Source organism: Lithobates pipiens, unplaced genomic scaffold (assembly GCF_037356315.1).
Source record: "Lithobates pipiens isolate NorthernLeopardFrog02 unplaced genomic scaffold, aLitPip1_a1.2 Scaffold_16, whole genome shotgun sequence".
Taxonomy (NCBI): Eukaryota; Metazoa; Chordata; class Amphibia; order Anura; family Ranidae; genus Lithobates; species Lithobates pipiens.
Genome location: NW_027507748.1, coordinates 93,499,476 through 93,524,856, shown reverse-complemented (window position 1 = coordinate 93,524,856; position 25,381 = coordinate 93,499,476).

The window sequence follows — 25,381 nt, the reverse complement described above, 5'->3', positions numbered from 1 at the left end:
TTGCTCTCTCATCCCTCCCTCTTTTCCTGCGGCCTGCCAGGTTGCATGCTCGGATAAAGGGTCTGGTATGGATTTTTAGGGGGACCCCATGTCAATTTTTTTTTACATTTGACGCGGGGTTCCCCTTAATATCTATACCAGACCTGAAGAGTCTGGTATTGATATTTAGGGGGAACCCCACGTCAATTTTTTTTTTATTTGACGCAGGGTTCCCCTTAATATTCATACCAGACCTAAAGGGCCTGGTAATTGAATTTGGGGGACCCCCACGCTTTTTTTTTATCAATAACTTTCAATGAGTGTTCTCTGTATTACGGAGCCGACAATTCATAATAGCTGCGAGTGATTTTAAAGGACTTTTTTTTCCTGCATAAATGACACTTTGTGCAGGGACAGTTCTAAGCACCAGAAACATGCGCCCCTTCACAGGCATACTATAGACACCCCCCAGGTACGAAATTTAAAGGAATATTACACTTTTATTGTTTCACTTTAATCATTATTAAAATTACTGCTCCTGAAAAAACTGCCATTTTTAAAACTTTTTTTTGCATTGATACATGTCCCCTGTGGCAGGACCCGGGTCCCCAAACACTTTTTAGGACAGTAACTTGCATATTAGCCTTTAAAATGACCACTTTAGATTTTGAACGTTGGAGTCCCATAGACTTTAATAGGGTTCTAGAGTTCACACGAAGTATGCTATATACTAGCTCCGTCGAAACTTCTTTATACATTCGACAGACACCATAAGCCTTCAAAGACAGATTCGACCGTAATTCATGTGGATTTTCAGACGAATGCAATTTTTGAATGAAAAACTAAATAAATAAAAACGAATTTCGGGTGTAACTAAATTAATAAATTTTTCGGACGAAAACGAAATTCCGAAACGAAATATTTTACTCTGCACATGTCTAGCACTTATTCAAAAATAACAGCTATAGCTACAGCTTTTTTGCGATTACTACCATGTTCTTCTTTTTTTTTTTATTTCTCTACTCTCAATTTTTTTTTCTTGGCTCATACCCTACTATTTATCTCTTGTATTTTATTTTGCAAAACATGTAATTCAAAATCTTTAAGTTGTGATACTTTGGCCTACATACGCAATTAAAGATGAACAATACGAATAGTAGTACCAACTTTAGGTAAACAATGTCTTAATTGTGGCAATTGTATATGGTAAACAGATTATGCGTTACGTTATCAGTACAAAATGCATTGGACAAAAGAATTTATGACTATAATTTATTTTATCATATTGTATCATATTGTAACATATCAATATTGAATCTTTTATTTATTGTTCACATTTTCTGTACTGATTTAGAATGTATTATTTGAACATGTTTTACATCTGTTGTTCTTTCTTTGATAAAATTAATAAATATATATTGAAATGTAAATATCCTCCATTAAATATATACAGTGTTGTCTGTTGACAAGCTCACTAACCTGCTTACCCCTATAAGTCATGCACTATGCCTCGCAGAAAAAAAAATACAAGTAAGATAGTGTAGGCATTTGAAAATAAGCAGTAAAAGCCTAAAGTCACTTTATAATTATGTGTATGGCCAAATTAAATTTATGAACACTTGAGAAATATTAATGAATTGCATACATTTTGTTGTGGAAAAGTTTTATGTGAATTTCCGATTGTCAATTGGCTTACCTCTCCATTTAGCATATGCCCATTAGGCCCCTTTCACAGGCCCCAAGGCGGATCCGTCCGAGCGGAATCTGTCTGCTTAGCAGGGGATCTCCTGCCGATCCCCACTGAGCAGGCGGATGACGGGTCATGTTCGCTAAAGCGGACAATGACACAGCCCGCTCTACTCTATGGAGCAGTCGGATGGAAATGAACTGCATGTCCAGTTCCATCCGATTGTCATCCTATCCAACCAGCCGGATGGATGGTGAACGTATCGCCATATGTCTGTTTTGTGCGGATTTTGTAGGATCGGATGCCAGGCGGGTGTCAGCAGACACATGCCCTCTGACATCCATCAGCCCATAGAGGACAATGGGTGGCCCAATTGGGTCCGTCTATAAAAACGGGCAGGTGGACCCAATCAATCTGATCGCGTGAAAGGGGCCTTTGTGTAATTTTCCATCTAAGTCACACACATAATATCAAGTAATTTCAAAATGAAATCCGTACACCCTGCAGTTTCTTTCCTTCCTATCTTCCTTCCTTCCTTCCTTCCTACTTTCCTTCCTTCCTACTTTCCTTCCTTCCTTCTCTACTTCCTAACAACACCACCTTGTACCAACTTGATTCAGTGCAGTATGTTGCAGGCCGTTAAGTTTAAATGGCACCTTAATGCCCTATTACACTAGCAAGAAACACAAAGGCACTGCAACATGCCACAATGCACAAAAAGAAAACGGAGAAAGAGTTTAACCTCTTGCCAACCAGTGCATGCTGATTTATGTCAGCAGAATGGCACTGGTAGGCAAAAGGGCATACAGGTACATCCCTTTTAAGAAGCAGTGCCGCAAGCGCGTGCACACCGCCAGAGGTGCAAGCCCGCCACGGTCTCCATGACCGCAGGTCCTGCAGACTCAATGTCCGCTAGGTGCCCGCGATTGTGTCACAGAAAGGAAGAATGGGGAGATGATTTTGTAAACAAAGCATTTCCCCATTCTGCCTAGTGACAGGACAGAGATCACTGCTCTCTGTCATCGAGAGCAGTGATCACTGTCCTGTGTGTTGAAGCCCAGCCCCCTCACAGTTAGAATCACTCCCTAGGACACACTTAACACCTTCACCGGCCCTTAGTGGTAAACTCCTTTACTGCCAGAGTCATTTGTACTGTAATCAATGCATTTTTATGGCACTGATTGCTGTCTAAAATGACAATGGTCCCAAAATAGTGTCAGAAATGTCCGATGTGTCCGCCATAATGTTGCAGTCCCAATGAAAATCGCAGATCGTCGTCATTTATAAGAAAAAAATAATAATAAAAATGCCATAAAACTATCCACTATTTTGTAGACTCTATAAATTTTGCGCAAACCAATCAATATATGCCTTTTGCATTTTGTTTTACCAAAAATATGTAGAAGAATACATATTGGCCTAAAATGAGAATTTTTTTTATATATATATATTTTTGGGGGGTATTTATTATAGAAAAAAGTAAAAAATATTTTTTCAGAATTGTGCCTCTTTTTTGTTTATAGCACAAAAAATAAAAACTGCAGAGGCGATCAAATACCACCAAAAGAAATCTCTATTTGTGGAAAAAAGGACGTCAGTTTTGTTTGGGTACAATGTTGCATGACCGCGCAATTGTCAGTTAAAGCGTTACAGTGCCAAATCGCAAAAAGTGCTCTAGTCATTGAGCAGCCAAATCCTTTGGAGCTGAAGTGGTTAAAGGGATTGTAAACCCTCAAGGTTTTTCACCTTAATGCATTCTATGGATTAAGGTGAAAAACCTTCTGTAGTGCAGCAACCCTCCAGAGCCCTATTTTTACTTACCTGAATCCGATCTTTCCAGCGATGAGAATGAGCCGCTGTCCTGGGTCCTCATTATATAGATTGATATCTGCTGTTAATCAAATCCAGTGACATGGGAGCTGGAGGGGGCGGGGCAGAGTCCTGCTGTCTGTGTTAATGGACGCAGTAACAGGACTCAGGAGCACGTCCACAGGGGTGCCCCCTTGGAACATGAGTCTCCAAGGGGGCACTTGATGTGGGGAGGAGCGCCACTGGGGGACCCCAGAAGAGGAGGATCAGGGTCACTCTGTGCAAAACCCTTGCATAGAGGAGAGGTAAGTATAGCATGTTTATTTCAAAAAAAGAAACAAACCTTCACAACCCCTTGATGTTAGGGTATGCTGCCAGCCCATTCAAAAGAAAAAAGAAAAAACAGCTACCTTATTGCAAAATGCCTTAATGCACAACATAACAAATTGCATTATTGCATGCGTGATGATGCAACACAAAGTCTGAAAGGGCCTTAAGGAAAATTCTATATACAGCAATCCTTTCTGAACTGAGCAGGCAATTAAGTAACTCCTCTGACTCATTCACTTATGTGTGTACACTTGAGCTTTAGCTATTGAGCTGTGTAAACAGAAATTTACATAGCTTTAATTTTTTATTTTTTTTTGGGGGGGGGGGGGGGGTTCTTTACATTTTCTCCTTGCACAGAAGTTTTGGTTTTTCATGGGGCTGCATAGGAAGAGTGGGCATGCACTTTAATGGTAAAGGTAATTGCTTAGCAGCTGCTAGCTTATTTTGCTTTTTAATAAGGTGTGCCCGATGAGCTTTACAATTTCAGTAAAAAGTCAAGAGGGAAACGTTTTAGTAAAAAAAAAAGAAAAGAGAAAAGGAGTAAGCCTATTGAATCCATCAGCTGTACGCAAAAATGCCAGGAACTTGAGGTTAAGTACTTTCAGTGTAACTTATTAAACAAAAAAATTAAACTTTATCATGGCAGTATTTTCTGCTAGCCATTAACCTCTTTTATCAGTGAAATCACTTGGGTGAACAAAGATGTGTCTTATTAAGAGAATGTTAAAGTCATCAATATTTCCCCAGAAAATAAATCAAAGACGAAAATATCAATTTAACTTGCTCTATCTGCTGCCGACGACTTTAAGCTATAATAGCCAATGCTGACTTTATTGACAGAAAGACTGATGATTTTAATTATTGTTTCCAGCCACTAGTTCTGTGGGACTGTATAATAATTTTCAGTGGCTTATTTCATTTATACAGAAATGTCACTGTCACTTATTATACAGAAAGATGGATGGATGGTCCAGTGAACAATTTGTAAAACAAATGGTGTCAAAACAGAACAGCTGATCTTTCTTCTGCTGACATCTATTAATGGAAAAACGTAGAACACAGATTTTGCTTAAGCTTTAAAACTGCAATAGTGATGACTAGAAATGAACAAATTGGTTTGCCCGAATTGAGATATGATTTGACCCGGATCAGGCAGACATGCAGGAACCGGGAATATTCATGACTCCTGTCCGATTTGCTTCCCCTTCTTCCATAAAACGAAACAGTAAATGACTTGATAAATTACATAATGATCTAATTACATGATATACCCAGTAAGGAAGAATACTGCTTTCTTAGTGGTGAAATGTAATGTTCAATGACAAAGAGGCAGAGAAATTCACTTCATAATTTTTCAATCCCTTGCCAGTCATTTTAAGAGGTGATCCGCAGATGACCTATGGGCTGAATGAGCAAATTTAACGGGAAAGGCTTGTTATAAATGGGTTGATAAATGCAAGCATTTTTCACTATTGGTTGTTATAATTTGGGTACTAGAGGACAATAAAAAGCACCTCTGTGAAAGCAGGTCCCAAACTCTGAAGAATAATGTCTTTAAGACAGGAAGTGAGTGAAATTTCCCTTATGTGGATACAGTAATCCATGCCTATTAGAGATTCTAACCCTTTATCTATTAATAAGGTGTTTTATTTATATATGTATACCTGTTAAAGAAATTGTTCCTGTCTCCATGTTATGTGACCACTTACACTGGGCAGGAAGTTAGGGGAATTCTTACTAGCAGGGACACAGAACACTATGGAAACTTTATAGAGGTGTTGATCGATCCCCACTGAGTATAAAACAGTGTAACTGAAAATATTGTTTTGGCTGGAGCTTTAAAATTGGCCCTGACACACCAACACAGTATATGCTCTATTGAAAGTGACATGATGCAAACAGGCATATTAAAGTGTCTGTAAACCCATTCATATAAGTTTATGCCAGACCCTCTATTAGAGCAAGGTATAGCACACTGTGTTAGCCTTTTATAAAAAAAAAACTAGGCTTCCTAATACCTGTTTAGAGCTGTCTTCAGGCCAGTCACATGCTGTATAGCTCTGATATATGCATACTGCAGCAACTGAGATCTCCCTCTGACCTCAGCTGGGGTGGTCACATGGCCGCTCAGCCCTTCCTGCAGTAGCCCTGGAAACCAGCCGAGAGTCATGTGACCAGCCTGAAGATCGTGCTGAACAGGGATTTACAGGCATTGTTTTCATAAAATAATAATACAGTGTGCTAAATCAAGCTATAATAGAGGGGTTGGCAGTGAGCATTGTCATTTATTTTATTTTAATAATAGTGGCGCTGGGGTGGGGGGGGGCGGGGACAGAGACACAGACACAACTGACAGGCAGGAGGAGGGAATGAGAGGGAGAGATATAAGCTGAGAGCAGGGCTTTAGATGACGCAGGTACATACTCTGACCACGGTGGTCAGGGCTCAGTAGCCCTGATTATCGTGGTCAGATTAGAGAGGGGATACAAGAAGTGGCAGGTTCAGGTAGTTTTTTTGTACAGTTTAGAGGGGAGCAGATTACATAGCACAAGCACTGTGCTGTTTAATCTGCTTTAAGGGACCAGAATCTGTATTTTTTTGGGGGTTTACAAACACTTTAATTTAGTTCAATCCTGGAATTATATAAAACCATATTTTTGTTTTTAATTAAATAAGGAAAAGTCAAAATACCTATCAGGTTTTTATTTTTCCCTCAAAAAGAGATTCAATCTCTCTATTTATCGTGGTGACCAATGTCACCAAGTAAGAATTTAGGGAAAATGTAAAAGTGAGTTTCACTCACTATGGAGAGATTTCTTCTCACTTCCTGTTGTGTTACCAGGACATAATGTGGATGAAAATGCTTCCATTGGATACAGATGGCATAAAAAATCATAACACTCCATACTGTATCCAAACAGTATGGCAGATTGATTTAAGATGAATGAAGTCTCAGTTATGCTACTTTAGTTCACACATGACCTCTGTAAATATTTTTTTTATTGCTGGCACCAGTTACAATTTGCCGTACACAGTGATTCTGTACACTACACTTCAGACTGTACCACATGTTGCTATCATAATTGTATTGTAGTGTGGGGGCCCACCTGAATGGATATGATCTACTCACTTCCTTCATGACTTAGCACAGTGAACAGGAACCAAGTGGTCTGGAATCCAGCTGTGGGTCAGTTAAAGGGTGGGGCTTAGTGACGTCATCACGCCACTAGGAAGGCGCTAGCCGGATAAAAGCTAATGGTGATGCTGTAGCCTTACTCTTAAGGGGGATATGTATCTGTAAATACCTAAATCTGCTTTTAGGGTGTTGCACTACTGTTTATTAGTGCACCAACATTGTGAGTGCATTTTAGAATATTTTAATAAATGGTTTATGAAGTAAATCACTGCATGTAGTTTTATATTTCTTTTGAGTGGTTTTGGATGGTGAAGCGATTTCTTGTCTGACCCCAGATTACTAACCATTTTGGAGGAGGCAACTTAAGGAAGGAAGTGATATCTGAGTGGCTTATGAGTTTCCTTAATGGGGAAAATGCACAGTGACCTATTGCAGGTCTGGGTCCTAAGATTAGCGCTGAGAGTATTTGGCAGTGGGACCCACTGAAGAGTAATCAAACCAGTGAGGAATTGACCAAGATATATTTAGGATGTATAAGTTGCATATCAGACTTATAACATTGTTGCGGTGGTGGAACCTCTTCATGTGCACAGTAGATTTTTTTTTTTTTTTTTTAGTGCACATTGCACACATAGAGTGTATGTATGTGGTAAAATATTTTTATTTTGATTGGTTTCTTTATTCATATGGATATCATTTTGCAAATATTGGCTATATAAGTCTAGATATATGTAATGCAGCACTCTATAGTGAAATTAATTCATGGGTGTATGTGGAAACACATAAAGTGCTTGCAGCAACATTTAGTTAATCTAGTGATTTCATTTATACTTAGTATTAATTTTTGTGATTAGGGAATTGCGTAAAGGGTTTATTTAATTTATATTTGCTTATAAAAAAAAATTGCTGTATTACAAAATAAGCAAGCCGATGGATGCTATGTAGGCAGCAGGCAACATATCATAATAAATAAGTTGTCAGTCACTGACCTACGGGGATGCCTAACTCAAATCTTGCCCTGTGCATAAAATAAATCAGTTTTAGTTTTATATTTTATTAATTTGGTAGGCTAAGAAGGTAAGAAGAAGAAACTGATTGATTCCCCAAATTTGTTGAACATCAACTCACAAAAAGATGTTAAAGTGAATATGCCTTTTCGATGTAGAGCAAAGCAACAGGTTTACTTTAATATGGAGGTCCTCATACTCCAACACATATTTTTTCTTTTAATTTCCTCTTTCTCCATTCAACCACCGAAAGCAAAAGGAAAGTGTTGTGTAAGATATGTGTGGCTACAGTGAGTCACATGCTCCTCCATATTACGCCATATCAAGTTTTGGGTTTGCCTTTGGTTTTCTGGTACTAAACTCTCTTTCTTTCTGTCTCTCTCTCTCTCTTGCTATATATATATATATATATATATATATATATATATATATATATATAGTGCCTTGCGAAAGTATTCGGCCCCCTTGAACTTTTCAACCTTTTTCCACATTTCAGGCTTCAAACATAAAGATATAAAATTTAAATTTTTTGTGAAGAATCACCAACAAGTGGGACACAATTGTGAAGTGGAACGAAATCTATTGGATAATTTAAACTTTTTTAGCAAATAAAAAACTGAAAAGTGGTGCGTGCAAATTATTCGGCCCCTTTACTTTCAGTGCAGCAAACTCACTCCAGAAGTTCAGCGAGGATCTCTGAATGATCCAATGTTGTCCTAAATGACTGATGGTAATAAATAGAATCCACCTGTGTGTAATCAAGTCTCTGTATAAATGCACCTGCTCTGTGGTAGTCTCAGGGTTCTGTTGAAAGCGCAGAGAGCATCATGAAGACCAAGGAACACACCAGGCAGGTCCGTAATACTATGAAAGACAAAAGAACAAAAATATCGCGCTTAGGGTAAACCTAAAAGCTGCAACTACAAACCATCTAATATCAAGATATGGAAAAGCTCAGAAAAAATTATATATAAAGTTGCGCTGAAATTACATGAAAGATAAAAGTGAAAAATCAAGTGCAAATTATTGAGAATATAAATAAAAAAAAACATCCTGTGTAAAGTTCAATCAAGAAAGGAAGTCTTTTTGTAATAAGGAACTCTCTGTTTCCAAGGAAAACCAATGGATAGGAAAATCAATCCTTTTTACGAATTCAGTGTAATCTTCTTACAAATCCAAAGCTGAAAAAAGTTTGACCCTTACCACAATGGGTGGACTCCCAGTCAATGGAGTCGTTAGCGCGAGCAGACAGCCCTCTGCGGGGTTCTTTTACGTGTAATCCGTTCCGTTGTACTGCTAAACGCATGGATAGATGTGGATCATTCGGAAGTAATCAGCATAGATTACAACAATTCCGCACGTCCTACTTCCCTTCTCGAACACCATAGATAGTGGTAATCCGATCTCTCTGTACGTCTGGAGTTTATTTATAGCTCCCCAGCGAATCGCCCGATCAAGGTTTTTCAATACGCAAACCTGTGGTAAGACACAAACTACTCGGGCTTCTCGGCCACGAGTAGAAGGAAGGGGGAAACAAAGAAGGACTCCGATCGTGAACGTACCGTTTGGCAAGCAGTAATTTTATTAAAACATATATAAAAAAAGGGTCAAACTTTTTTCAGCTTTGGATTTGTAAGAAGATTACACTGAATTCGTAAAAAGGATTGATTTTCCTATCCATTGGTTTTCCTTGGAAACAGAGAGTTCCTTATTACAAAAATACTTCCTTTCTTGATTGAACTTTACACAGGATGTTTTTTTGATTTATATTCTCAATAATTTGCACTTGATTTTTCACTTTTATCTTTCATGTAATTTCAGCGCAACTTTATATATAATTTTTTCTGAGGTCCGTAATACTGTTGAGGAGAAGTTTAAAGCCGGATTTGGATACAAAAAGATTTCCCAAGCTTTAAACATCCCAAGGAGCACTGTGCAAGTGATCATTTTGAAATGGAAGGACCACTGCAAATCTACCAAGACCTGGCCGTCCCTCTAAACTTTCAGCTCAGACAAGGAGAAGACTGATCAGAGATGCAACCAAGAGGCCCATGATCACTCTGGATGAACTACAGAGAACTACAGCTGAGGTGGGAGAGTCTTCCATAGGACAACAATCAGTGGTACACTGCACAAATCTGGCCTTTATGGAAGAGTGGCAAGAAGAAAGCCATTTCTCAAAGATATCCATAAAAAGTCTCGTCTAAAGTTTGCCACAAGCCACCTGGGAGACACACCAAACATGTGGAAGAAGGTGCTCTGGTCAGATGAAACCAAAATCGAACTTTTTGCCCACAATGCAAAACTATATGTTTGGCGTAAAAGCAACACAGCTCATCACCCTCAACACACCATCCCCACTGTCAAACATGGTGGTGGCAGAATCATGGTTTGGGCCTGCTTTTCTTCAGCAGGGACAGGGAAGATGGTTAAAATTGATGGGAAGATGGATGCAGCCAAATACAGGACCATTCTGGATGAAAACCTGTTTAAGTCTGCAAAAGACCTGAAACTAGGACGGAGATTTATCTTCCAACAAGACAATGATCCCAAACATACAGCAAAATCTACAAAGGAATGGTTCACAAATAAACGTATCCAGGTGTTAGAATGGCCAAGTCAAAGTCCAGACCTGAATCCAATCGAGAATCTGTGGAAAGAGCTGAAAACTGCTGTTCACAAACGCTTTCCATCCAACCTCACTGAGCTCGAGCTGTTTTGCAAGGAAGAATGGGCATGAATTTCAGTCTCTTGATGTGCAAAACTGATAGAGACATACCCCAAGCGACTTGCAGCTGTAATCGCAGCAAAAGGTGGCTCTACAAAGTATTAACGCAAGGAGGCCGAATAATTTTGCACACCCCACTTTTCATTTTTTTATTAGTTAAAAAAGTTTCAAATATCCAATAGATTTCGTTCCACTTCACAATTGTGTCCCACTTGTTGGTGATTCTTCACAAAAAAAAAAAAATGTATTTCTTTATGTTTGAAGCCTGAAATGTGGCAAAAGGTTGAAAAGTTCAAGGGGGCCGAATACTTTCGTAAGGCACTATATATATATATATATATATATATATATATATATATATTTATTTTTATGCAATATTTAGAAAGTATCTCTGTTTTTATGTTTAGGAAATCAGAGAACAGGGGTTAATTTATAATATATTTGCAATACTGTAGGTCAAAACGGTACATGCCTTCAGAAGAAAACATTCTTTTTACCATGCATACTGTGCAAACAGTACTGTAATCATATAGCAATATGTTACAGGGCTAATGAAACACTGTGTCTTTGCTGAGTTGATGCAGCCTCTGATCAAAGATCAAATCATTTGAGGCATCAAAGAAGTGTACTTAGAGAGGCTTCCCTGTGGAGCAGTACTAACTTTACATGGAACTATGGCAGCTATATATAAAAATATATGGACAGAAAAGTAAAGGATAGAAAATCAGGTAAGTTCATTTGCTAATGTGAACTTATATTCAGAAGGTAATATTTGCTATTTAATATGGAATATATGGACAAGATATACAAGGACTCAGCAGTAGGACTTGAGAGCGCTCCCGTATGGGTGCCCCCATGGAAAGCATCTCTCTGTGGGGGGCACCCGATGAAAAGGAGTAGCCTCTAAGCAGTACCTTAAAAAATTTACTTTTTGCCTTGAGTTCCTCATGAAGAGTTAAGTGCCCTCCTGACATGCGACATTACCTTGGTACACCTTTTCTTGCAGCCTCAGAGCTGGATATCTGCAGTGTAAGACCATTTAAAGTGATCGTATACGTTTGTTTTGTTTTTTTGAATAACAAACATGTCCTACTTACCTACTGCACAGAGTGGCCCGATCCTCATTTTCTGGGGTGTCCCGATGGTGCCACTGGCTCCTCCTCTTCATTGGGTGCCCCCACGGGGAGACACTTTTCATGGAGGCACCTGCATGGGTGCACTACAAAGTCCTACTGCTGCATCCATTGACACAGATAACAGGACTTGGCCTCGCCCCCACCCCTGGCTAATGGGTCACTGGATTTGATTGACAGCAGTGGGAGCCAATGCCTCCTGTTGTCATCAATCTATCCAATGAGGACCCGAGACAGCAGCTGGAGCTGCTGGGCTTGTGCTCGTCGCTGGAACGATTGGGTTCAGGTAAGAAAATAAAGGAGTGAAAAACAGTGAGGGTTTAAAACGCCTTTAAGGCATACCCTGCCCTCTCCTGATTGAAATTCTTGTGAGATTTTAAGGGTCTTCCTGAAAAGTGTAGGGCGGTTTGTGATTTCACCAGTGCTGCTCATTGTTTCTCTGAGGACCTGCTGTGTAGGAAGCTGTACCAAATGAGCTGCAGAGCATGGAACTTTTTGACTCTACCTAATGAATTTGGTGTAACTGTGCTGCCTTCACCTCATATGCTCCCTGATGTTACCTCCTTCCACCTGTGCTGCTTTGTGTGGATCCAATGTTTACCATTTGGATACAATAATGAAATAAATGTGGGACTTTTAAGGTGTGAACAACTCTAAAATGTATAAAAACTCATTTTTATTATACAATAAGTATAGCTTTCCAGACATTTGTAAAGATGCCCAGTCCTCTAATTTTTGAATGACGTCGTCAGTAAGAGGTATAGGGAATGTAAATTGCAGAAATCTATATGCTGCATATATGAAATGATTGAAAAAGGGTGCTGTAGAGGACCAAAGAATCCTAATGTGTTAGAGAACCGCAGGGGGAACACAATGAGAGGTGTAATGCACTGAATGAATGTAAGGCAGGTACTAAAACCTCTTGAATAGATAGAAGGCAAGGAGCAAAATCCGGTATAAGAGCGTGTGACTAAGCTGGATGAATAATGTTAATTATTGGTTTAACGTGTTATTTATTGGACATAGATATCAATCAGCAACATCAAAGTGGAAATAAAAACAAACACATATGTTGGGAACATAAATAGAAACAGCTGAAAAAAAGCCCAAAACTGTCAGACACATCATCCAACGCATTTTGAAAAAGTCCACCCGGCAGACGCAAACAGCCATGCTGTTCCATTTAACATATAAGATCAACATGGCCTCTCTAGCTGTTTGGTAGATCCTTTCACTATTTCATGGCCTGCAAGGGTTCGGATGCCCGTATCCAAGACACAGATTCCACTCTATACTGAACTGACCTGCTTTTGGGGGAAACATACTTTATAACTCCTTTAGAGTTTCTGTGAATATTTGAGCTACAGATTTGGAACTTGCAAGCCCTCTGTCCCTGAAGAAAATCTGTATTTTGTTTTTTCAAAATGCGTTGGACATTCTGTCTGTCTGACAGTTCCGGGCTTTCTTTTAAGCTGTTTCCATTTCTATTCCCAACATATGTGTTTTTTTAATTTCCACTCTGATGTTGTCGATTGGTATTTATGTCCACTAAATTTGTTTACTTTTATATAAATACTGTTTGTGGTCCGTTTAAAGTCCCAATTTGAGGATCCCGCTTTAACTTGTATCTTTGCTGAGCAGGGAATAGAAACCAGTACAGTGCTCAGTAAACACAAAGTAAACACTGGCTAAGCACACAGTTAATCTCTTGATTGCTCCTAAATGTTAAGCCCTTACCAGCCAGTGTTATTAGTGCAGTGACAGTGTATATTATTAGCACTAATAACTGTATTAGTGTCACTGGTGATGTCAGTCAGTCAGTTCCCCCAGTGTCAGTTAGTGTAAAATGGACCGCCGCACTATCGCAGTCCCACTATAAGTCGCTGATCAGTACCATTACTAGTATAACAAAAATAAATAAATAAAAATTCCAGTATATATCCTATAATTTGTAGACGCTATAACTTTCAGGCAAACCAATCAATATACACTTTTTTTTATACCAAAGACAATACATTTTGATCTATATTTATTAAGAAATTAGATATTATTTTGGATATGTTTTATAGCAGAAAGTAAAGAATAATGTTTTTCTTTTCAAAATGTTTGGTCTTTTTTCATTTATATAAAAAAAAACCCAGTGGTCAAATACCACCAAAAGAAAGCTATATTTGTGTGAAAAAATGATATAAATTTTGTTTGGGTACAGCATTGCATGACAATTGCAAAAAATGGCCTAGTCGTGAAGAAGGTGAAATCTTCCGAACCTGGAGTGGATATTTAGGTTCATGGTCATTCATTTGCTGCAAGTTACAGGCACATTAGTGTGTTGTTTGAGGTCTTCTGTTAGGCCAAGTGAACATCTAATTTATTGAAAAAGCATTTTTGAAAATACCAATGTTTTTCTAGAAAGAGCTGTAACAATATAGTTCAGCACTCAGGCTATATAAACTGCCCTAAATTGTTTTGTTAGAACAAATGTGTTGCTTAAGCTATTATCTGATTTTTTAAACTCAGTGTACTGAAAGCTATAGTTATTTATGAAGTATAGTTAAAGCATTTTTATATGTTCCAGAGGACAAGGCAATGGAACCGGAGAGTCAAATATGAGGGTGAGTTCATTACGCCATGCAAAAGCCATGCTGGAGATTGTCAGCACCTGGACAAAGTAGTCCATCTAACCACTATGAATCAGATTCAGGCTATTTTGACATGGACAGTGAAAAGATGGACAAAGCCTGGAAAAAAATCTTATTAAATTGGAGCACTAAAACAGAACTCAAATTTACTGAGCAACTGTTTAGCTGGACACAGAAGCGAATTTAGCAGTCAGTTAGAATGTATGATTAGAGTGTATTTGCATGTTTTATCCCATTAAAGACTGTAAGTACAGAAAAATACCCATTTATCTCCAGAAGTGCACTCTGCTCTTATTTTCTTGTGTGCCAAAAATACACAATGTTTTGTGGACTGAGTGGTGTCAGCCCTGTCTAGTTATTGTTTGCTAAACCATTCAAAGCTTCTCCCCAACCTATTTTATTTATGTATATGACATATTCTGTAGTTAGATAAGAACTGGGAGGACAACACGGGAAGTGTGCACAGGACACAAGAAAGTTCTGAATCTCTAACATGATTCCAGTAAACAAATAGGGGGCTTCTAAGTAGAAAAAAAAACTTTTTTTTTTCATTTACTTCTGTTTTTGAGACATGTTTGTTCAATACTTCATGTTCATGCTGCTAACACAAGTGCAGAGCTTCCTGATATACTATTGTGAATGCCTGATATATTTTAACGTACTGCAAATGCAATTTTAATTTGTTTTATGGTTTGAATAAATGGTACTTCACTATGGGAGGCTTTCCTTTTTAATGTTCCTTATGCTAATGCCTGGCACTTTTGGTAGGAATCCGGAGGAAAGTAGTGTTGGCTGCCAGCGGCACCCTTGGCTATTTTTCTGACTGACCACCATACATGGTTCCTGCACCAAAGTGCAAACTGTTTCCAGTTTTGGAGGTGTTTATCACAAGCATTTTCTGATCTGGTGAGTGTGGTGTATGTTGACTGGCACGTGGTAGAGCGGAGCACATCATTTGTTACTATCTTGTCACTCATGTGGGAGACATGAAACATGAAGTATTGAACAAACATGTCTCAAAAACAGAAGTAAATGAAAAAAAAAAAAGTTTTTTTTCTACTTAGAAGCCCCCTATTTGTTTATTGGAATGACTGATGCACAAACTGATCCACCTTATCCTGCAAGTGCTAATGTGTTTCACTCCTTCTGAAAAATATTCATAGAGAGGCATTAGGGCTTCAGGTGGGTCAGTTTCTGCATCAGTCATTCAACTAAACATATATGAGGGTTTTTAAATAGAAATTGGCTTATTTTTCTTTTCTTCTTTTTCTTTTCTTCTGTCTGATGGTTCCCCCTCTCCTGCACAGCCAGACACACCAAGTCAGAGTCAGAGAACAGTTAGTGACTTTGTTTCTTGTTATTTATTAGTGGGTTATTCCCTCGCATCGCTGGATACAGGGAGATGTTACTTACCTTGTCCCCTGGATCCAGCGATGTCCTCCGTGCTGTGTGATCGAGCTGTCCTCCGCTCGATTCACACAGTGCCCGAATGCCGTCGATCTCCATTCCCTGCAACGTTACGGCACACTGGAGCGGAGAACGGCGCAAAATTCAAAAAAGTTAAAATACACAAAACACACACAGTACTGTAATCTTACAGATTACAGTACTGTATAAAAAAATTACACACCCTCTTTGTCCCTAGTGGTCTGTGCAGTGCCCTGCATGCACTTTTATATTATAAATACAGTTTTTTCTGCCTGGAATTTGGAGATTGTCCATAGCAACCAGAAAGTGTCCCTTTATGTCAAAAGTGATTTTAGACAAACTAGAAAACAGCGATAATAAATTAGAATCACTTGCAGAATTGAGCGATAGAGATTTGTGGGGAAATTCATCATCAAACACTAAATCTAATGACAGCGACAATTCTGCAAATGAGCAAATTTCAGTTTTTTTTGGATTTGACTAGGGATGAGCCGAACACCCCCCTGTTCGGTTCGCACCAGAACCTGCGAACAGACCTAAACTTCGTGTGAACTTTAGAACCCTATTAAAGTCTATGGGACTCGAACGTTCACAATCTAAAGTGCTCATTTTAAAGGGTAATATGAAAGTTACTGTCCTAAAAAGTGTTTGGGGACCTGGGTCCTGCCCCAGGAGACATGGATCAATGCAAAAAAAAGTTTTAAAAACGGCCGTTTTTTCAGGAGCAGTGATTTTAATAATGATTAAAGTGAAACAATAAAAGTGTAATATTCCTTTAAATTTCGTAGCTGGGGGGTATCTATAGTATGCCTGTGAAGGGGCGCATGTTTCTGGTGCTTAGAACTGTCCCTGCACAAAGTGTCATTTGTGCAGGAAAAAAAGTCTTTTAAAATCACTTGCGGCTAAATTGTCGGGTCTCCGTAATACAGAGAACACTCAATGAGTGTTCTCTATATTAGCCGACAATTCATTCATTCATTGATTAAAAAAAAAAAAAAAAAAGCGTGGGGGTTCCCCTAAATTCAATCAAAAGGCCCTTCAGGTCTGACATGGATATTAAGGGGAACCCCGTGTCAAATTTAAAAAAAAATTGACGTGGGGGTCCCCCCAAATATCCATACCAGACCCTTCAGGTCTGATATGGATATTAAGGGGAACCCCGCATCAAATTTTAAAAAAAAATTGACGTGGGGGTCCCCCTAAATATCCATACCAGACCCTTTATCCGAGCACGCAACCTGGCAGGCCGCAGGAAAAGAGGGGGGGACGAGAGAGCGGCCCCCCCTCCCTCCTGAACCGTACCAGGCCACATACCCTCAACATTGGGAGGATGCTTTGGGGGTCTGTGACCCCTCAAAGCACCTTGTCCCCATGTTGATAAGGACAAGGGCCTCATCCTCACAACCCTGGCCGTTGGTTGTGAGGGTCTGCGGGTGGGGGGCTTATCAGAATCTGGAAGCCCCCTTTAACAAGGGGACCCCCAGATCCCGGCCCCCCCCCTGTTTGAAATGGTAAGGGGGTACAAAAGTACCCCTACCATTTCACAAAGAAAGTGTCAAAATGGTTAAATAAGACAAACACACTTTTGAAAAATTCCTTTATTAAAAATAAAAAAAATAAAAAAAAAATTCCAGCGGTGCTAATCCACTCTTGCTATCCAGCGACGGGTCTCCGGGGTCCAGCGATGGATGATCATATCCAGCGACGGGGGATCTCTCAGTCCAGCGCTGTCCATACCTCCTTCTTCTGTCTCCACTGCGGAGACACTGCAGAGAGCCGAGCGCTGACATTTCTTATATTGGGAGGGCGGGGCCACCCGTCACCTGACCCCGCCCCTCTGACGCAGGAGAGGGAAGCCAGGGGTTCCCCAGTGACGTGTGGGTGACCCCGCCCCCTCTGATGTAACGCAGGTTTCCGTTACATCAGAGGAGGCGGGGTCACCCACACGTCACTGGGGAACCCCTGGCTTCCCTCTCCTGCGTCAGAGGGGCGGGATCAGGTGACGGGTGGCCCCGCCCTCCCAATATAAGAAATGTCAGCGCTCGGCTCTCTGCAGTGTCTCCGCAGTGGAGACAGAAGAAGGAGGTATGGACAGCGCTGGACTGAGAGATCCCCCGTCGCTGGATATGATCATCCATCGCTGGACCCCGGAGACCCGTCGCTGGATAGCAAGAGTGGATTAGCACCGCTGGAATCTTTTTTTTTATTTTTTTTATTTTTAATAAAGGAATTTTTCAAAAGTGTGTTTGTCTTATTTAACCATTTTGACACTTTCTTTGTGAAATGGTAGGGGTACTTTTGTACCCCCTTACCATTTCAAACAGGGGGGGGCCGGGATCTGGGGGTCCCCTTGTTAAAGGGGGCTTCCAGATTCTGATAAGCCCCCCGCCCGCAGACCCTCACAACCAACGGCCAGGGTTGTGAGGATGAGGCCCTTGTCCTTATCAACATGGGGACAAGGTGCTTTGAGGGGTCACAGACCCCCAAAGCATCCTCCCAATGTTGAGGGTATGTGGCCTGGTACGGTTCAGGAGGGAGGGGGGGCCGCTCTCTCGTCCCCCCCTCTTTTCCTGCGGCCTGCCAGGTTGCGTGCTGGGATAAAGGGTCTGGTATGGATATTTAGGGGGACCCCCACGTCAATTTTTTTTTTTAATTTGATGCGGGGTTTCCCTTAATATCCATATCAGACCTGAAGGGTCTGGTATGGATATTTGGGGGGACCCCCACGTCAATTTTTTTTTAAAATTTGACACGGGGTTCCCCTTAATATCCATGTCAGACCTGAAGGGCCTTTTGATTGAATTTAGGGGAACCCCCACGCTTTTTTTTTTTTTTTTTTAATCAATGAATGAATGAATTGTCGGCTAATATAGAGAACACTCATTGAGTGTTCTCTGTATTACGGAGACCCGACAATTTAGCCGCAAGTGATTTTAAAAGACTTTTTTTCCTGCACAAATGACACTTTGTGCAGGGACAGTTCTAAGCACCAGAAACATGCGCCCCTTCACAGGCATACTATAGATACCCCCCAGCTACGAAATTTAAAGGAATATTACACTTTTATTGTTTCACTTTAATCATTATTAAAATCACTGCTCCTGAAAAAACGGCCGTTTTTAAAACTTTTTTTTGCATTGATCCATGTCCCCTGGGGCAGGACCCGGGTCCCCAAACACTTTTTAGGACAGTAACCTGCATATTACCCTTTAAAATGAGCACTTTAGATTTCTCCCATAGACTTGTAAAGGGTGTTCCGGCTTTTCGAATTTGCTGCGAACAGCCCAAATTGTTCACTGTTCGCTGAACAGGCGAACAGGCAATGTTCGAGTAGAACATGAGTTCGACTCGAACTCGAAGCTCATCCCTAGATTTGACTACATTATTGAATAATTTGTATTATTATTTATTATATTATAAACTTTATCATATCCGGGATGTCTGCTAGACTCTGGTTTGAACAGATTTAAGAGAGTTATTCCTAAGAATTACAGTACTACAATATAAAACGTCAAATTTCCATGCAAAATAATTGTACCGCTTTCAGTACCCAAAACCAGAATGAATCATACCGCCAGGGAGGTTAACTTGTATAGGGATGGGAGGTTGAGATGCCCACTTGATTTCAACTTTCTGCAAAACTTCAGGGACATCTTCCTATATACAGTCTATATAAGTCTCCTTTACTTTCCTTTTGCACACACTTGCTTGCTCCAGCTTAATCACTGTAGAAAAATCTGACAGGCTCCTAGTCAGATTGTAGCAACATCCCTTTGCAGGCAGAAACTTGTAGTTCCTTGAGGTGTAGCAAAAAAATATAATGAAACGGCTTGCCACTTCTCCTCTGTGGCAACTGCTCCAGCACCACCTCTTCAGGCACTGCCAACCCACCTGGCTGCAGCTGTCTCTTTCTCTAGCCCTCCAGGGTAACTCTCACACCAGTCCTCCCATCTAACTCTTCACCAGCCCACCCAGATGACTCTCAAGCGATCTCTCAGGGAAGGAATGAACACTTAACCACTTCAGCTCCGGACCAATAAATACCTTAAGGACCAGAGGTCTTTTTGCAATTTCGCACTGCGCTGCTTTAACTGGTAATTGCGCGGTCATGCAATATTGCACCCAAACGAAATTTGCGTCCTTTTCTTCCCACAAATAGAGCTTTCTTTTGATGGTATTTGATTGCCTCTGCGATTTTTTTTTTTTGCGATATAAATGGAAAAAGAGCGAAAATTTTGAAAAAAAAAGATATTTTCTTCTTTTTGTTATAAGAAAAATCGAATAAACTAAATTTTAGTCATACATTGAGGGCAAAATTTATTCAGCCACATGTCTTTAGTAAAAAAAATGTCAATAAGCGTATATTTTTTGGTTTGTGCAAAAGTTATAGCGTCTACAAACTAGAGTACATTTTCTGGAATTTACACAGCTTTTAATTTATGACTGCCGATCTCATTTCTTGAGGTGCTAAAATGGCAGGGCAGTACAAATCCCCCCCAAATGACCCCATTTTGGAAAGTAGACACCCCAAGGAAATTGCTGATGGGTATGTTGAGCCCATTGAATATTTATTTTTTTTGTCCTAAGGGATTGAATAATGACAAAAAAAAAAATAATAATTTTTTTTTACAAAAAGTTGTCACTAAATGATATATTGCTCACACATGCCATGGTTATATGTGGAATTGCACCCCAAAATATATTCCGCTACTTCTCCCGAGTATGGAGATACCACATGTGTGGGACTTTTTGGGAGTCTAGTCGCGCACGGCACCCCGAAAACCAATCACCACCTTCAAGATTTCTAAGGCCGCGTACACACGCGCGGACTGTTTGCCCAACCTTGTTCGTCAAACAGTTTGGGCAAACAGTCTGCTCAAAATTTGCATGAGCGGACTTGCCCACACACGAGCGGACTGTTTGACGAACAAGGTTGGGCAAACAGTTCGCTCAACTTTTGAAATGAACGGACTCGCCCACGTAAGGAGGAGGCAAATCCGCCCATTTCGAGCGCGTGTACAGGTAGGCGGGGCCCGCGAAGGATACGTCGCGGGCTCCGCCGCCTGGAATGGGCTTAAAGGGGAACCCCAACGCCGAAAAAAATCGGCGTGGGGGTTCCCCCCAAGTCCACACCAGACCCTTGTCCGAGCACGTTACCCGGCCGGCCAGGAAAGGGGGGCGAGCGAGCGCGCCCCCCCTCCTGAGCCGTACCAGGCCGCGTGCCCTCAACATGGGGGGTGCCTTGGGGAAGGGGGGGCCGCGCGGCCCCCCCCACCCCAAAGCACCTTGTCCCCATGTTGATGAGGACAAGGGCCTCTTCCCGACAACCCTGGCCGTTGGTTGTCGGGGTCTGCGGGCGGAGGGCTTATCGGAATCCGGGAGCCCCCTTTAAGAAGGGGGCCCCCGGATACCGGCCCCCCACCCTATGTGAATGAGTATGGGGTACAATGTACCCCTACCCATTCACCTGTGAAATAAAGTACAATAAAAAACACAACACAGAGAAAAAATATTTTATTGCACAGCTCCGGGGGTCTTCTCGCCGGACTCCTCCGCTATGTGTGTGTAGCTCTTTTGCTAGCGGAGGAGTCCGGCTTTCTTCCTCCCCGCCGCCGGCCTCTTCTCCCGACTTCGGGGGTCTTGTCCCCCTCTTCGGTTCTTCTGCCGGGCCACCGCGCCTGGTCCGGTGGCCCGGTCTTCTGTCGCCGTCTTCCGTTCTTCTGTCGCCGCCTTCGGTTCTTCTGCCGGGCCACCGCGCCTTCTTGTAGCTCTTTTACAGGCGGTGGCCCGGTCTTCTGTCGCCGATGCCGTCGCCGCCGCCGCCTTCCGTTCTTGTTCTTCTTCTTCTTCTCCTGGAGATGTTGACTCGACGAGCTCTCCGGCCGGAATGCCAGGGACGCGCTCTGCTGCCACTTATATAGCGGACAATGGGGCGGGGTCACATGGTATATGTCACATGGGTTGGTCACATGGGTTGATGTCACATGGGGACTATGACATCGTAAGGGGGCGGGGTCACCATGTGACCAACCCATGTGACATATACCATGTGACCCCGCCCCATTGTCACTATATAAGTGACCGCACAGCGCGTCCCCGGCATTCCGGCCGGAGAGCTCGTCGAGTCAACATCTCCAGGAGAAGAAGAAGAACAAGAACGGAAGGCGGCGGCGGCGGCGGCGACGACATCGGCGACAGAAGACCGGGCTACCGCCTGTAAAAGAGCTACAAGAAGGCGCGGTGGCCCGGCAGAAGAACCGAAGGCGGCGACAGAAGAACGGAAGACGGCGACAGAAGACCGGGCCACCGGACCAGGCGCGGTGGCCCGGCAGAAGAACCGAAGAGGGGGACAAGACCCCCGAAGTCGGGAGAAGAGGCCAGCGGCAGGGAGGAAGAAAGCCGGACTCCTCCGCTAGCAAAAGAGCTACACACACATAGCGGAGGAGTCCGGCGAGAAGACCCCCGGAGCTGTGCAATAAAATATTTTTTCTCTGTGTTGTGTTTTTTATTGTACTTTATTTCACAGGTGAATGGGTAGGGGTACATTGTACCCCATACTCATTCACATAGGGTGGGGGGCCGGTATCCGGGGGCCCCCTTCTTAAAGGGGGCTCCCGGATTCCGATAAGCCCCCCGCCCGCAGACCCCGACAACCAACGGCCAGGGTTGTCGGGAAGAGGCCCTTGTCCTCATCAACATGGGGACAAGGTGCTTTGGGGTGGGGGGGGCCGCGCGGCTCCCCCTTCCCCAAGGCACCCCCCATGTTGAGGGCACGCGGCCTGGTACGGCTCAGGAGGGGGGGCGCGCTCGCTCGCCCCCCTTTCCTGGCCGGCCGGGTAGCGTGCTCGGACAAGGGTCTGGTGTGGACTTGGGGGGAACCCCCACGCCGATTTTTTTCGGCGTTGGGGTTCCCCTTTAAGCCCATTCCAGGCGGCGGAGCCCGCGACGTATCCTTCGCGGGCCCCGCCTACCTGTACACGCGCTCGAAATGGGCGGACTTTCCGAGCGGGAACAGTCCGCTCATTTCGAAAGTACAGCGGACAGGCCCACACACGGGCGGACTGTTCGCTCAAACACAGTTTCAGCGGACAGTTTTTCGGAATTTCCGAAAGACTTTGTCCGTCCAACTGTCCGCTGAAACTGTCCGCTGAAAGCCCACACATGAGCGGACTGTCCGCCCAAACACTGTTCAGCGGACAGGGTTGGGCGAACAGTCCGCCCGTGTGTACGCGGCCTTAGGGTGCAAATTTTTGATTTAACTCCTCACTACCTATCACAGTTTCGAAGGCCATAAAATGCCAAAATAGCACAAAACCCCCCAAAATGACCCCATTTTGGAAAGTAGACACCCCAAGCTATTTACTGAGAGGCATGTTGAGTCCATGGAATATTTTATATTTTGCCACAAGTTGCGGGAATATTACAAACTTTTTTTTTTTGCACCAAGTTGTCACTAAATGATATATTGCTCACACATGCTATGGGCATATGTGAAATGACACCCCAAAATACATTCTGCTGCTTCTCCTGAGTACGGGGATACCACATGTGTGGGACTTTTTGGGAGTCTAGTCGCGCACGGCACCCCGAAAACCAATCACCACCTTCAGGATTTCTAAGGGTGCAAATTTTTGATTTAACTCCTCACTACCTATCACAGTTTCGAAGTCCATAAAATGCCAAAATAGCACAAAACCCCCCCAAATGACCCCATTTTGGAAAGTAGACACCCCAAGCTATTTGCTGAGAGGCATGTTGAGTCCATGGAATATTTTATATTTTGCCAAAAGTTGCGGGAATATTACAAACTTTTTTTTTTTTGCACAAAGTTGTCACTAAATGATATATTGCTCACACATGCTATGGGCAGAAGTCAAATTACACCCCAAAATAAATTCTGCTGCTTCTCCCGAGTACGGGGATACCACATGTGGGGGACTTTTTGGGAGCCTAGCCACGTACGGGACCCCGAAAACCAAGCACTGCCTTCCGGATTTGAATATAAAATGCTACCAAAAAACCTGTTAGCGATGGCAGGGATCAGGCCTGACTCTGCGATCGCTGCAGTTATGTGTTTAGTGTTTTGTAAGTGACAGTGATCGATCGATACTGCACTTGGGTGGGCTGGGCAGAGGGGCAAAACGCAGGTGCCAGCAGGTATTTGGGCTGATCCCGCTAACAATGCGTTTTTTTGGAACCCTAAACTGCTGGGGACGCTAGTATAGATCTGATCAGATCAGATATTGATCTGTTCAGATTCTATACCACTACGGGAGGTGTATGCTTTGCGTGTGGGTGTTAGCGGTACTGGCACTAACCTAGCGCTGCCTGGGGCGACGCAGACCCTGACCCTAAAACCTAATTGATATCACCCGCCGGGTGATCAGGGGGTTAAACCTTTATTGGGTAATAAATGGTGGGTGCCCTGATGCTATAAAAAACAAACTAACCAGAGTCACCCGTAACACTTATACGGTGATCAGTGGTGAAAGGGTTAACTAGGAGCAATCAGGGGGTTCAAATTTTTATTAGGTAGTATATGGGGGTCCCTGGCGCTATATAAAAACCTGACGGGGAACCTAAATAACTAACTGGCTAACCAGCGTCACCAGTGACACTTATACTGTGATCGCTGGTGAAAGGGGGTGAAAGGGTTAACTAGCAGCAATCAGGGGGTTAAAACCATTATTGGGTAGTATATCGGGGTACCTAGCGCTATAAAAACCTGGCGGTGAACCTAAAAAAATAACTAGCTACCTAGCGACACTAGCGACACTGATGCAGCGTTCAGAAAAATTATCGCTTAGTGACACTGGCAAAAGGGGGTGAAAGGGTTAACTAGCGGAAATCAGGGGGTTAAAACCATTATTGGGTAGTATATCGGGGTACCTAGCGCTATAAAAACCTGGCGGTGAACCTAAAAAAATAACTAGCTACCTAGCGACTGTAGCGACACTAATGCAGCGATCAGAAAAACGATCGCTTAGTGACACTGGCAAAAGGGGGTGAAAGGGTTAACTAGCGGCAATCAGGGGGTTAAACCCATTATTGGGTAGTATATCGGGGTACCTAGCGATATAAAAACCTGGCGGTGAACCTAAAAAAATAACTAGCTACCTAGCGACACATGCAGCGATCAGAAAAATGATCGCTTCGTGACACTGGCAAAAGGGGGTGAAAGGGTTAACTCTAGGGGCAATCAGGGGGTTAAATCTTTATTGGGGGGTGATAGGGGGCTACCCTGGACCTAACACTAACTGTCCTGACAGTTTTTACTGTCACAACTGACACTGAATGCATTGATCAGTAAAGAAATGATCAATGCAATCAGTGACACTGTGACTGGGGGGGGAGGGGGGGCGGGGGGGGATCGGGGGGCGATCGGGGGGGGGGGGGGATCGGGGGGGGGTTTGTGTGCCTGTGTGTACCTACATGTCAGTGTAGTGTTGGTGCACACTTACTTTTACTCTTCTCCTCGTAGTCCGGTCAAAAAGACCGCCCCGAG